The sequence below is a fragment of the Heliangelus exortis genome, chromosome 26 (assembly GCF_036169615.1).
Source record: "Heliangelus exortis chromosome 26, bHelExo1.hap1, whole genome shotgun sequence".
Taxonomy (NCBI): Eukaryota; Metazoa; Chordata; class Aves; order Apodiformes; family Trochilidae; genus Heliangelus; species Heliangelus exortis.
The window spans coordinates 1,943,771-1,956,499 of record NC_092447.1 but is presented as its reverse complement, the minus strand read 5'-3'; the positions used below and the strand labels follow the sequence as shown (position 1 = coordinate 1,956,499).

General features: G+C 45.6%; 1 long non-coding RNA gene across 1 annotated transcript in view; it reads left to right on the top strand.

Annotated features, from left to right (window-relative positions):
• Positions 1–10,566, top strand: part of LOC139807773 (uncharacterized) — a 36,320-nt gene extending 25,754 nt beyond the window's left edge. The window contains exons 4-5 of the long non-coding RNA XR_011730675.1: positions 6,946–7,097; positions 10,468–10,566. This is a non-coding gene — a long non-coding RNA (uncharacterized lncRNA). The remainder of the gene's footprint in view (positions 1–6,945; positions 7,098–10,467) is intronic.
• Positions 10,567–12,729: the final 2,163 nt, after the last annotated feature.

The following is a 12,729-nucleotide window of genomic DNA, read 5'->3' as shown; positions in this document are numbered from 1 at the left end:
AAGAAATTACCTGGACCAGAGGCCAGCAAAGGACAGAGTCCTTTGAGTCCCTACAACACAACCATCTTTATCATAAGGCACATCCCCAGATGCCTGGAGGCACAGCTCCTGTCATGCTTTGCACCTCCTGTTTCAGATGCAGATCAACATTCAACTCAGAAATGTGCAAGTGGTACACAGCCCATGCCAGGGAGCTGCTTTCTGCCCCAAAAATCCAACACAGGGGCTGTGTTCTCCATTTTTTTTTCTTTTTTTCTCCTGAATCTGAATGCCGCAGATGACTGAAGTCTGAGTAGAAGCAGTGGCTGTCAGTGCCCTGAATTGGCCATGCTGAATTGGGTGCTGTGTTGGGTTTGGGTAGGGTGGTCCCTGTGTCTGGGTGACACCTCCATGATCCTCTTGTTGGGTGAAATGGGTTCTGCAGCTTTTTGAAATTCCAGATCCCTAGATGCAAATCCTCCTGAAGAATCTATGGCTGAACTTGCTATCGAAGTGCCTGTTCCAAGCCTTGAGCTGTAATACAAAAAAGACAGACTGTGCACCCATTAGCACCACATCAATATCATTTAAAGCCCCATTCTGAGGAGGCCCTGGCAGCCCTGTTAATGCACTTAATTTCCTGGTGTCTCTGAATGGACATAAATAATTGTGCAGCACTGGCCGCTCCCGCTCCATCCTCTCCAGCCAGATGGATTATCTCTTGTTCTTCCCCTAGATTTGGCTTCAGGATGCAAACACCATTTATGGTCACTGGTTGTTGAAAAGGCCAGCGTATAATGTACCATAAAATGAGATTTTAATACTCAGTGGGAGATTAGAGCAGCTCTGTTTTGTTAAAGCAGCCTGTGTTCCCACACTTCAGTGATCCCCAGCTCTCCCAGCTTTCCCCTGGATTCAGGAGATCCTGGTGTGGGGAGGAGAGCCATGGACTTAGCCGAAATGATTCTATCTTCTGCTCTTGTTTTACCACTTTGTCTTCAGATTTTTGCCTTGCAAGGCTGCTCCTGACCCTAATGCTTTGGAAATGGAAGAGTTGCAGGGCAGGATTTGGGAAGAGGCAGCAGCTGGGGTTCCAGCTCAGTGGGAGAAGAGGCTGCAGTGTGATGCTTGGGTGACTGGAGAGCAAGGCTCAAGACCATTGCTTTATCCCTAAATGCCCATTCCCCATTGGCCAGAGGGTGGTTCAGTGACCTCCAGAAGAGATGTGCCAGTGGAGTCCCCATCCTGGATGGGACAGCTTTCTCCTGGCCATCACCACTACAAAGCAACAAGGCTTTGGAGTTCACGATGGCAGAAACCATCTCTGCAGAGGAGAGGTCCTGGTGGAAGAGGAGGGGAAGCTCTACAAAGACAGATGGCATGCTCTGCACCTCACAGCTCTGGAATGTTGTTCCCACAAAGCAAAGCTGGAAGATCCATGTTATTTCTCCACGGAACCCAAAGGTTGGCAAATTAGCAAAGCTGAGTCTGGGGAACAGACTGGAAACAAGGGAGAGAAAATCTATCATGAATTAATCACAATAGGGCATCTCTTCTCAGACTTCTATAAAACTCCAGTGTAATAATTTAGTGGTGAGAATATACTCTAATGAGCTTCGAGGAAACTGCAGTCATCTTAATGGGCTCCTTAATGAAGAATCATTTAGGTTTTTATTAACACTGAGGAAAAACACATGGTGTTTGGTAGCTACTCGGAGCTGGATGAACATGAATAATTGCTCAAGTGTTCAAACACAAGCACTCTAATGGGCCCCCATTTGATGCTTGAAGGGATATCACAATTTTGGTCTTTGGGAAGCGTATCCAGAAAAAATAATTTATATTGGTTCCTAAACAGAATTTCTAGCACATCGTGCCCTCTGGCAAGTGCCACTGGTACCATATTGTTCCCAGATGTTCTCACAGCTAAAGATAGTTTGAGGATCCAGTGGAAACCAGTGGAGCTCAGCTTTGAATCTATCACTGGCTTTGAATCTTTTACTGGTTCAGTCAATAAGAGCAGTGTCTGCCAAGTCACTCTAATTTATTATGCTCCTACTTGTTATTTTCTGTATTAGTCTTCTTTAAGTTATGACAATGTCAAATGGAGGAAAGTCTTCCACTGACTTCAAAGAGTTGAGGCTCAGCATCATAAGCAACAGAGACTGTGAAGCCCCTGTAATTTTGGTTGTTCCTGATGTGACTCTAGATTCTAAAACCCACATCTAATAACAAATTACATGCAGGTGGATTTATACCACTTTCATTTAAAGGATTAAGACTTCTGTTACTCTGTCAGCTTTGACTTGCCAGCATCTTTCTCTGCAAGCAGAAATGAGGTTTCTCTGTTTCTAATGGAATCAACACCAGATTAAAAGTGTATTTACCCAAATAGTTCTTGAGTGTTTTGGGCTTCGTTTGAATGGCTCCTAATTTACACCAATTTGAGGACAGAATTTCCTGCAGTTAGTTTGGATATTCCAAGGGAGATTCCCCCATCCATCGTGATGTGATAGCTTGATTAATTTTTGGCTCACTTCCCTGTCATGCCTAAGTGATGGACAATGTGTCTGAAAGCCAGTGTAAAGCAATAACATTAACTCTGTGTCTAACAAACAGACCAAACTTAAGAGAATGCTGCCAAAGAAACCCTGAGGAAGAGAAAGTGATGGAAATATAAAGAGATAAGAGACAAAGAGTCTAAACCTGTCCAGGGAGAGAGGAAATGAAAGTGGGAAGGTGGTATTCAGTGGGTTTGAATCAACTCAGTGCTTATCAGAGATTGACATCAGCTAAAGACCTGCTGTTGGAGTCCTAACACTCTGCAAGCAGAATTGTCCAAGCTGTTTCCAGTGCTAAGGCTGCAAAGCCCACGTTTGTCCTGTGACACTCAGTATGTGCAAGGCAGTTCCTTTGTAACCCTTCTTCAGATGCAGGCAAAATAGGAAGGAGCACAGTTTGGAAAAGGCCACATGATTTTTGGTCACAGGCTGTAGTTTCAGTTTACATTTCAGGCACCAACTCTTCCCTCTTTCCCAAAGGAACACACACACCTCCCAACCTTACCAGTGCAAAACCAGAGTGCTGGGGTTGCTTCACCCTGGTGTTTTAATGTCCCCTCTCTCAGCTCCTCCTCAGGATGATCCAACTTGCAGCCCTCATTCTTGGGAGCACCACTGCCTCCCCTGCATCTAGGACCACAACCCTCTTTCTTTGTGCCAGTCCATCCTGGAGGATGGCTCATGCATGAACATGGTCAGGTTTGTGAGCAAATGTCTGTGTTTCTGCAGTTAGAATTTTCCCTTGGAAGCACATTCCCTTAGGTATGGACAGGTTTCTCCCTCCCAGGAGGAAGAATATATGGAAGTGGAGAAAGTTGTTTTAAATTATTCAATATAAATGTAAATAGGAGAAAGGTTCCTTTGAATAAATTTTGTTATTTATGCTCAGCCCTGGAAAAAATGGGCAGCAGGTTAGGATCTGCTTGCAGATCGAAGGCATTTGTTTTCCTGATAGTTAATGCAAACAACATAAGTATGCTTTATGTTTCAGAAGGAAGCTTATGAAATATTAAAGTCAAATTCCCAGGTCCCATCTGCTATTGAAATGGAGAGCTCTTCAATAAAGTACAGGCAGGCTGAGGTGTGTGTGCCAGAGAGAAAGCAAAGTATGGAAAGGGATGGCTGGGTAGACACTGGAGTTTGTAGAGAGGAAGATGTGGCTTGAGGGGTGAATGGATGAAAAGACAAAGGAGAATGTTCATGTCTGTGTTTCCCAGGAGGGTCTCTCCCTCTCAGATTCCCTGTGTTTGTGTTATATGTGTCAGGGGGTGAGGGTTGCTTCCTCGCTGCTTGCAAGGCTGAGGACTTCCAATGAAGGGGTCTTTCACACAGCAGGTTCTTGCTGGGCTGTTCTGAGTGAACATCACTTCCACCTTTCTGTCTTTCTCCACCTTGCATGGTCCTCTGGAGCAGAGCTGCTGGGTGAGGGCTCTGCCTTCCCACCACCCTCTGTGGAACTGCTGGGAGAGGAGAGGATGGAAAAGGCTGAGGTTATCATCACTGGGTGAAGAACAGGTCCCAGCCAGAAACCACAGCCCTTTTCTTCACCTCCTTTGCTTGAATACAAATAGGGCTCTATCCACCTTCTCCTAACACTTAATCAGAGAGTCTGCATGAGCAGAGGTAATAGACTGGCTGTCAATTAAATCTGTGGCTGGTGAGGAACAGGGTGGCAGTTGTCAGAGCTTGTTGCAGGGGGAGGGGGGTAATTATCAGCTGTAGTAAGGAGCAGAAGCAATTGCCTGGTTTGGTGCTGTTTGATTAGCAAGCTGCAGTGCCTCTGGAGAGCAGGCCCATGAAAAATGCAGGAGAGGGGATGTGTGTGACTCAGTAAACATCATCACTGCAAGAGGAAAGGGGAAAGCCCTGTTTGTACAAGAGACTGCAAGCTGCCCTGCCAGAACAAAGCAACCAGCAGTGAGTCAGAGAGCAGTGACACCAAGGAGAAGAGGGGAAAGGCTCTGGGCAACAAGCAGCCCCAGCTGTTTGAAGCATCCCATTGCTTGTTCCCATATTGGGAGTTGGATTATATGGTACAGCCATATAATGTGTGGATAGGGACACATATAGTTATTTATGCAGGGTGTAGGTGTATGGGCTGCACGCTGGCAGACACCAGCACATGCAGAGGTTTCTCCTACAGGTAACCCAGCCAGTGGGGCTGCCAGTGAAATGCACAGGGTATAGAGGATGGAGCTCTTTGTCCCCAGTGCAAGCTGGGTGTCCCCAACAGGCATCTGATACACGGGAGCAGCCTTGCAGCTGTGGCAGAAGGTTATGCACACACTTTCTTTGACATGCTCTAAGCAAATAACCCAGCTTCTCTTTTGTCTTATTTATTTTCTTCCTTCCCTCTTGAAATAGACAGCGTGGCCACTTCAGATCTTTCTGAGGCTAAATAAGGACCATGGTAAGAGGCAAGGAAAATCAGGGTTTAAACATCTGCCTTCCTAGGCTGAATAGGTTGAGGAAATCTGAAAAAACCTCCAGGCACTTCTTTAAAAGACAGTTCGGTGATCAGTTCCATTATTGCAGTAAGAGCAGGATGTCCCTTAGCAGGGATGTCACCTTTCTGTCATGAGATCTGATTTCCTAAGTGTTTACATTTGTGAAACACTTTCTTTTTTTAATTGAATGCACTCCTCATCTATCGTACTGCCAGTGCCAACCCAGAAGCCAGAAGAAAGAAGGGAAAGGAGAAAAGGCATTATTTTACTTCTGATTAGGGAGTCTGTCAGTCTAAATAGGAACCTGCAACTTGTATTGAGCATTTCTCTAACATACAACACTCCTGCAGCATTTTAAGTAGGACCCAAAAAAAAAAAAAGAAAAAAAAAAAAAAAAAGACATCAGTTTGAACTCCTTCACTCAATGACTGATTGGGTCATTGGCTGTGTCTGGAAGCTGTGTTTCTATTTACCATCAGAGTATGAGATTCCAGCAATGCAATCATTTGCTTGAGTTCCCCATGCAATGGTGTATAATACATGGCAGTAAATGGTAATGGATATAGAAGTATTAGTGGAGAGTCTAACTGGCAGAGAAAACACCCAGCAAGCAGTGGAGCTCCAGGAGGGGCAGTGCAGCCCAGCAGGATTTGCAGCTTCCTTGCAAAGGACCAGGAAGGGGAATTCATGGTTTTTGCCATCCCCTGAGCCATGCAGCCACAGTTCCCTGTGTTTACACTCTGCAGACACTGCCTTAATCTTACTGAAAACAAAAGAGCTGGTAAAATTAAATAGGAAACCTCAAGGAAACTGCAGTCACCACCCGAGGGGAAAGGGCTTTTTCCTCCTTCTCCCTTTTTTCTTTAGGGTGGAGCAGCACCCCAAGCCTTGCAGCTCTGTCTGCACATCCTGCAGCCCCGGGGCTGGATGCTGGAACTGGATTGCAGGGGCTCCTCCTGCCAGCTGGATGCTGGTGTTGCCACCGGCTCAGCACCAATTATTTATGAAAGGAAATAGAAACAAAACTGCTTGACATTTGAAAAGAAATCATTACCACACACTTGTGACGAATCAGAGCTAGAGTGCTTTAAAGTTCCATCGTCCCAGTGCTTAATTAGAGATCAGGGAGCTTATGTTTAGCTCTCATGAAAAATTTAACCCTGGATGCTTTGCCTGATGCCAATCAAACCCTGCTTCTGGCCCACCCCCTCCCACTTCACCAGGGTGCTGGGCTCCTCTCTCCTGCCCAGAAACACCAACCAGAGATGGAAGCAGCCTTGGGGCTTCTCAGGGTAAGAATTTCAGCAAAGCTCCTGACCCCAGAGGGGCAGCTTGGCAGCTGAATGCACTAGGACAGGACCTTGTTGCAGTCTCTGGGAAACTCAGCTAAGCCATCAAAGCCTTTGCCTTCCTCCCTGGGCCAGGAAGGACTTGGTGCAGTGGCTCTGTGGGGTCACCATCCTCCCCAGGGCAGGATTTGCTTTGTCTAAACCTGGCCTGTTTTCCTCCTTGTTTTTACAGAACACCTCCATGGATGGCTGAGCTGAAGAGGTGGGTTGTTTTGGGGTTTTTTCCCTTACTTTTTTTTTTTCTTCCCTCCCCCCAAAAGGCCTTGGTGGCTGCATCAGGTAGCAATTAGAACTTTCTTCCCATTTTGGGGGTCTCATCTCAGCCTCCATCCCTCACCTATCAAATGGGTGTAGCAGGGGCAGGAAGATAAACAGACTGAGTAGCACAAGGTGCTCTGATAATGGGATCTGTGTAAGCTTCCACTGTAAATGATCATTGTAGCTCCATCATTCAGCCACAGCCAAATTTCCCTAATCTAGACAAGCCCCTGCTCTCCTGTCCTTCAACTAGCAGTTTAATTTGCATTAAACCCAAGATGATGTGGACTGCACTTTCTCCTCCCTCCGTGTTTTACAGGATATAAACATTGCATCTTCTTTTCTGCACAGGGATTCCTGAGACACTAAGAAGCAGGACATTTTTCAGATAAATGATTTATGCAGAAGATGCTATGGATGACCTGATGCTGACCTGTTTGAATTAATTCCAGCATTTGAGCTTCCATTTCTATTAAAACTCCATTTACCAGGGAAGTGAAAAGGTAATTATCATCCCCAGCCTCAAATCACTCTACTGCTGAATTATTAAAGGAAGAATTAAAAATAATCAGGCTTTTTCATTATACTTCATAGAGAGGAAATTAAAGGTGTAAGAATGTATTTTTTGCTTGAATTTAAGTATTCATTTCTGAGATTTATGTAGAAATTGAAATTATTCTCTCTGTGTGCCCAGTTTATTCTCTTTATGAAAGATGCGGAGACACGCACAGAGGGAAGGAAAAAAAGTAAAAACCCTCTTGTAGAATTAAAAGAATAGCAGGAAGAAGGGATTTAACACAAAAAAAGTATAGGAGAATGTTTTGCATTTTAATACCTTTTTTTTTTTCCTGCACAATTACACCTCTGAGTGATCCAGCAGAGGGAGATTAAGCTACTACTAATTTCAGATATACAGTTGTAAAATGCTAGGTTAGTTCTTATCAGGAGAGGCAAGAAAATCTAACACTGTCAGACAGTAGGAGACAGTACAGTGCTTCTGATGTTTGGAAACTCACACAAGTGCTGCAGCAGGGACTGCCAGTGGATCAGAGCATTCCAGCAAGATGCTTCCATCCAGGGGAAGGCACTTGCTGCTTTGTACAAAACCACAGAATCCTCCTCACTTAATAAATCCCATCCCACTTGCTAAGTAGGCAGTATTTGTACCTTTGAAGAGTGAAATTAGGATGGAGTTGATCAGGTGGATGGATACACACAGTGTGAGATCTAACACACCAGTGGAAGTGCCCAGTACTTCCAAACCCAGGTAGCTTTGCCTGATTCTTAGTATTTCCACCTTGCTTTGTGACAGGGGCAGGGAGCTGAGCTCAAGGGATAGATTTTTATGCCTCCAAGCTCACCATGCTAAGGGGTGGGTTGGTTGTAGCTACTCCTTCATGGCTGCTGAAGGGAATCTAGGACAGTCAGCTTCACATCTGTCCCTGGCAAAACAATCAGAAGAGCTGATATATGGTTCCATTGATAAGGAATTAAAGGAGAGAAATATAATTAACATCAGTCAACATGGTTTTATGGAAAATAAGGTCTTGTCAGACAAATCTGATTTCATTCTTTGATGAGATTACAAGTTTGGTTGATAAGGGTAACTGGGAAGATGCAATATATTAATCTGTTGCAAGATGTTTGACTTTGTATCTCACAACCTTCTGATTAAAAAATTAGTGCTATATGATATCAGTAAAGCACATGTTAAATGGATTAAGCATCAGCTTTCTGGCAGCTCCTCAGAAAGGGATTGTCAGTTGAGGAGTACCACTGAACCAGGGAGAGAGGCTCAAATGGTGCTGCTAACACATTTCTAGGCTTGGACTCAATGTTCATCTTGATACGAAGAATAAAATTAGTACTTGTGAAACATGCAGCAAGCTCAAAGATCTAAGGAGAGGTATATGACAGCTAAAGGGGGGAAACTGCTCAGGAAGAAACCTGGATCACTCGGGATGCTGCAAATCTGAAGCTCACAAATGACCCAACTGGGAAAACGTGCAGGCTGCAAGGATCCACAGAGCAGGAACTCACTGGAGGGCCCATGGATGGACAAGAGCTTTCCCTGCTGAGACCAAAGGAGGATGCAGAGCAGGCTGAGAGCATCGATCTGTTGTTCCCTGGAGGGTGACAGAAAGAGCTCAATCCATTCAGTTTATCAAACAGAGACCCAGAAGTTATTTGACTAGAACAGATAAAAACCTTTGTGGGGAGACAATAGCAAGTGTTAAATGCCTCGTTAGTCTGTCCCCAAAAAAAAGACATAAAAACCCTCTAATTACTACAAGGTGAGGCTAAAGAAATTCAAATGAGAAATTAGCCCCAAATATCTCATGACAAGGTGCTTAAATGCTAACAAACAGCTAGGGAAATGTTTTAGGAGCCTGGCTGCTACCACCACCAAAAACTTGGTAGGCTTAAATTCATTCTTTTTTACTAGAAAGGAAACAGAGAAGTAGAAACAAACTTCATCAAGTAGACAAAACTTCATCAAGTGCTCCCTTACTTTAATAAACAATTGCCCCATGCTATTGGTCCTCTCTGTGCCCCTTCCAAGCTGCACAACCCCATCCATGGGGAGGGAGCTGAGAGTCAGAGCCCAGGACTAAGATACAGCAGAGATCATCCCACTGAGCCTTCTCACACTGTCCTCCCATCCCTCTGACTTGAACCCAGAACAAATTTAACCCTCAACTGGACAACCCTGGCTTTATTGCCCTTCTGCTCAGAACCAGCCTAAAAAGCTCCTGGTTGCCAGCAGTCTTACCTTTTTACTCTATTCTGCAGAGAACTTACAGTACCAGATCTCCTGGGCAATGAATTTATAACCCCTTTAACTGCCTGAAAAGAACTTACAGCCCTTACAACAATACTTTACATCCCTCCAGGGTTTTCCCTTTGAGGATCTCAAAGAGCTGTGCAAATAACTATTATTCCTTAGGTTCCCACACATGGTATTCCCTTCCACCGTGCAGATCTGTAAATAGAGGCTGAGATGACACGATTTGCTCTGTGTCAGGGAAAAGAGGGTGTGAGGATTAGCTGCCAGCTCTCTTTCTTCACCAGATTGCACAGGCTCTCCAAGAAGCTGCAATCAACTTGAAAAATCCTGCTGCTGACCAAGATGTTCCAGGCAGACCACAAGAAAGATGGGGGTCTGGGGAGATATAAACATGAGAGGGCTGAAGAGTAAGCTTAGTTTAACCAAGCTGTTTCTACACTAACAGAAAAAACAAGGCACAATTGCCCTTTGAAGAGTCCTCTCTCTCCACTGACTGTAGCAGGAACTTAGTCTCTGCTGGGACTGAAATCAGCTAATGCCAATAATTGCACAGCAGTATTTTACTAATTTGAACAACACACTGAGACTGCAGCCACCAGCTCAGACTCTGTGCTAAGACTTTACTTCTCCCTTACCTCTAAGAAACTCAAAACCTGCAGACATGCCATCCATTGTCCCACAAAATAGCATTTCAGCTTGGACACATCAGCATCTCCACATACATCCTTCACATACATCCTCACATCCTACACCTGCCTTTGATACCAGGCTGCATCACACAGATGAGGACATGGAGGTATTTTCCTTGCTGCTTTTTCCTCATACATCCATCAATTGAGAAGAAATTTTTATTAAAAAAAATCAGTAGAGATGCTTTTTGATAAAGCACATAATTCTGACACTACTGGAAAGGAATACCTTCATTTTTCATTTTGAGACCTGCCACATCAGAACATGGTTTTTATACTATTATCTTTTCAAGGCACAACTGAAAAGAAATATTTTGGGCCGCAGTTGGCCCAAAAAAGTATTTCTTTCCAAAAATTGTATTTCATGGGAAAGGATAACATTGTATTCTATTTCAGATCATAAAGCAAACATCCTCATCCTCATCCTAACCCATCTTCATCCCCTCTTTGGATGGATATTGCAGCCAGAGGAAGAGGCAGACAAATCAGCAAATTGGTGAGTAGGTGAACAAGAGATGGATGGATTCTATAAAGGGATTAATAAATCCATCACTGGAAGAAACAGAGGTAAGTGGGTGGGTGTTGGTGTGGCAGGATGTTCAGATGAACATACAGGAATTGTGAGTGGGAGGCTGGACACACAGGTAGAAAAATCAGTGGGTAGTTTCTTGGGGATGCTCACTTAAGGGCTGAAGGCCCTGAGTTTAGCAGCTCCTGTAGGCACCAACTGCCCTTGTGGAACCAGCACAAGCTCTTGTGCTCCTCCAGCAGCTCCCAGTCCCTTTTCTGCCTGTTTTTTTATCCACCAGCTGTTTCACATTTCCCTGCTTTGTGCATTGGGTTGATTTTACCTATTCTCCCTCGGGGTTCCAGGAAACCATTCTCACTTGCATTTCCCTTTTATGCTCCTGCTCTTTCCACCCCCGCTACCACCTCCTATTCTCCAGTCACTTCACACCACAGGCTGATTAATGTAAATATTGCCACCAAACAGAAACTGTCTGAACAGATACCTTTCCATTTATCTCCCCTCCCTTCCCACCATGTGAGTCTGTAATGAATTAGGAGAAAATGCTGCTGAGAGGTGTCAGAACAATTTTTATTAAACATAATTTTCTAATGAAAAGGTTATAAGCTACTGTGTCAGAGCTAATCAAAATTCAATCTCCCAGTCACTGCACAGCACAAACCTCTTCCAGCAAGTCTGACTTGAATGGCTGCAGGCCCTGTAGGGTTTGTTGGGGCAGGAGCTCCTGCCAGAGCTTGCTTTTACAGTGCCATCCTTGGAGGAGTTCGGCAGCTCCAGTGTCAGGGAGGGAGGAACTGGCTGCAGGTTCCAGTGACTTGCAAAATCACTCTCTCCCTGCTCCTCAGTACCCCTCCATCCCTGGGAGCAGGAATCAAGGTACCCATCAAGCCATCCTCTCTCAGGGGTGATGTTTTCCTTGCCTCCAGCGATCCCTTTAATTTATCCTTCTCATTTCCCACTGCCCCTCCTCCCTTCCCACCCTGCATCTCTTCTCTGCCTTTCCCAAGCCACTAGAGAGGATTGGAGACAGGATTACTTATTGATAACAACAGCCACCATCCTAAATCCAGTCAGGGATGGTGGCTAATCCCTTTAATGAGTTGCTTTAGCTCTGGCAGCCCAGCTAACCTGCATGCTAACTCACCAGCTCTCCCCCTCCACCTTCTCTTGCCTTCACCTCCTCCCAGGGAGGTGGTGCAGAAGCCCTAAGGTGATTTCTTGTTCCCTTAGCACAGCCTCAGGAAGCCCCAGGCATGCTCCACGGCTTGACCTGGAGCTTCTTTAGGTGCTGAGCTGCTCTGCTGGGTTCCCCTCCGGGTGTCCTGGGGATCACACACGGCACAGGCTGTGCTCACAGGCAGGGAGGCTGCTCTGGCAAGCCCAAGGCAGTATCTCCCCTGCAGCAAACAGAAATAGGGGTGAAATGACCCTGGGCTATTCATGCACATCATGCACTGAACTGACCTGCTTTGTGCAAGGGCTGAAAGCTCAGCCACTGGTTCCCAGGGCTGGCTGGAGCTGGGGACACTTCCCTGGCTTCAACAGGCACCTTCTGGGTGGGACAGGGCAGAGCCCCCTGGCCTCACAGCATCCCAGGGAAGCCAGACACCTCTGAAGGAAGGGGAGCAGAGCCCACTGCCTGAGTCCTCATCAGCCTGCTAGCAGTCACTGTTCACATCTCCTTCAGCACTGCACAAACAGCAAATCCACATCCCTGGGTCATTCCCCCAGCACTCAGCCTGAGATGGGACAGGAGAGGTGTGGAAATCCATCCCCCCTCTCCATTGACTGCCACTTGGGAAATGCTATTACAGCATCCAAGCAAACAGTCTGGAGAGGTGCTGCCTGTTTTCTACCCAGCTTGTGTTCCCCTGCCAGCAAGGGTGACAGGGACACCTTCTTCCCTCAGTCTCGAGGCAAAATTGCTCTGCATGGATAATGGGTGGCAGACAGCACCACAGTGCTCTTTAAGGCTGGTTCTTCATTATTTTGCACTGGTGCTACATTTTGTGCTGATGTGAAGGAACAGTGTAAATCAGGCATGAATGAGGGAGGAATGTTGCTTCAGGAGCCTCTGACTGCCCCACATTGCCAAATTTAATTGCTTTCACAGGGACCCATCCAAATCA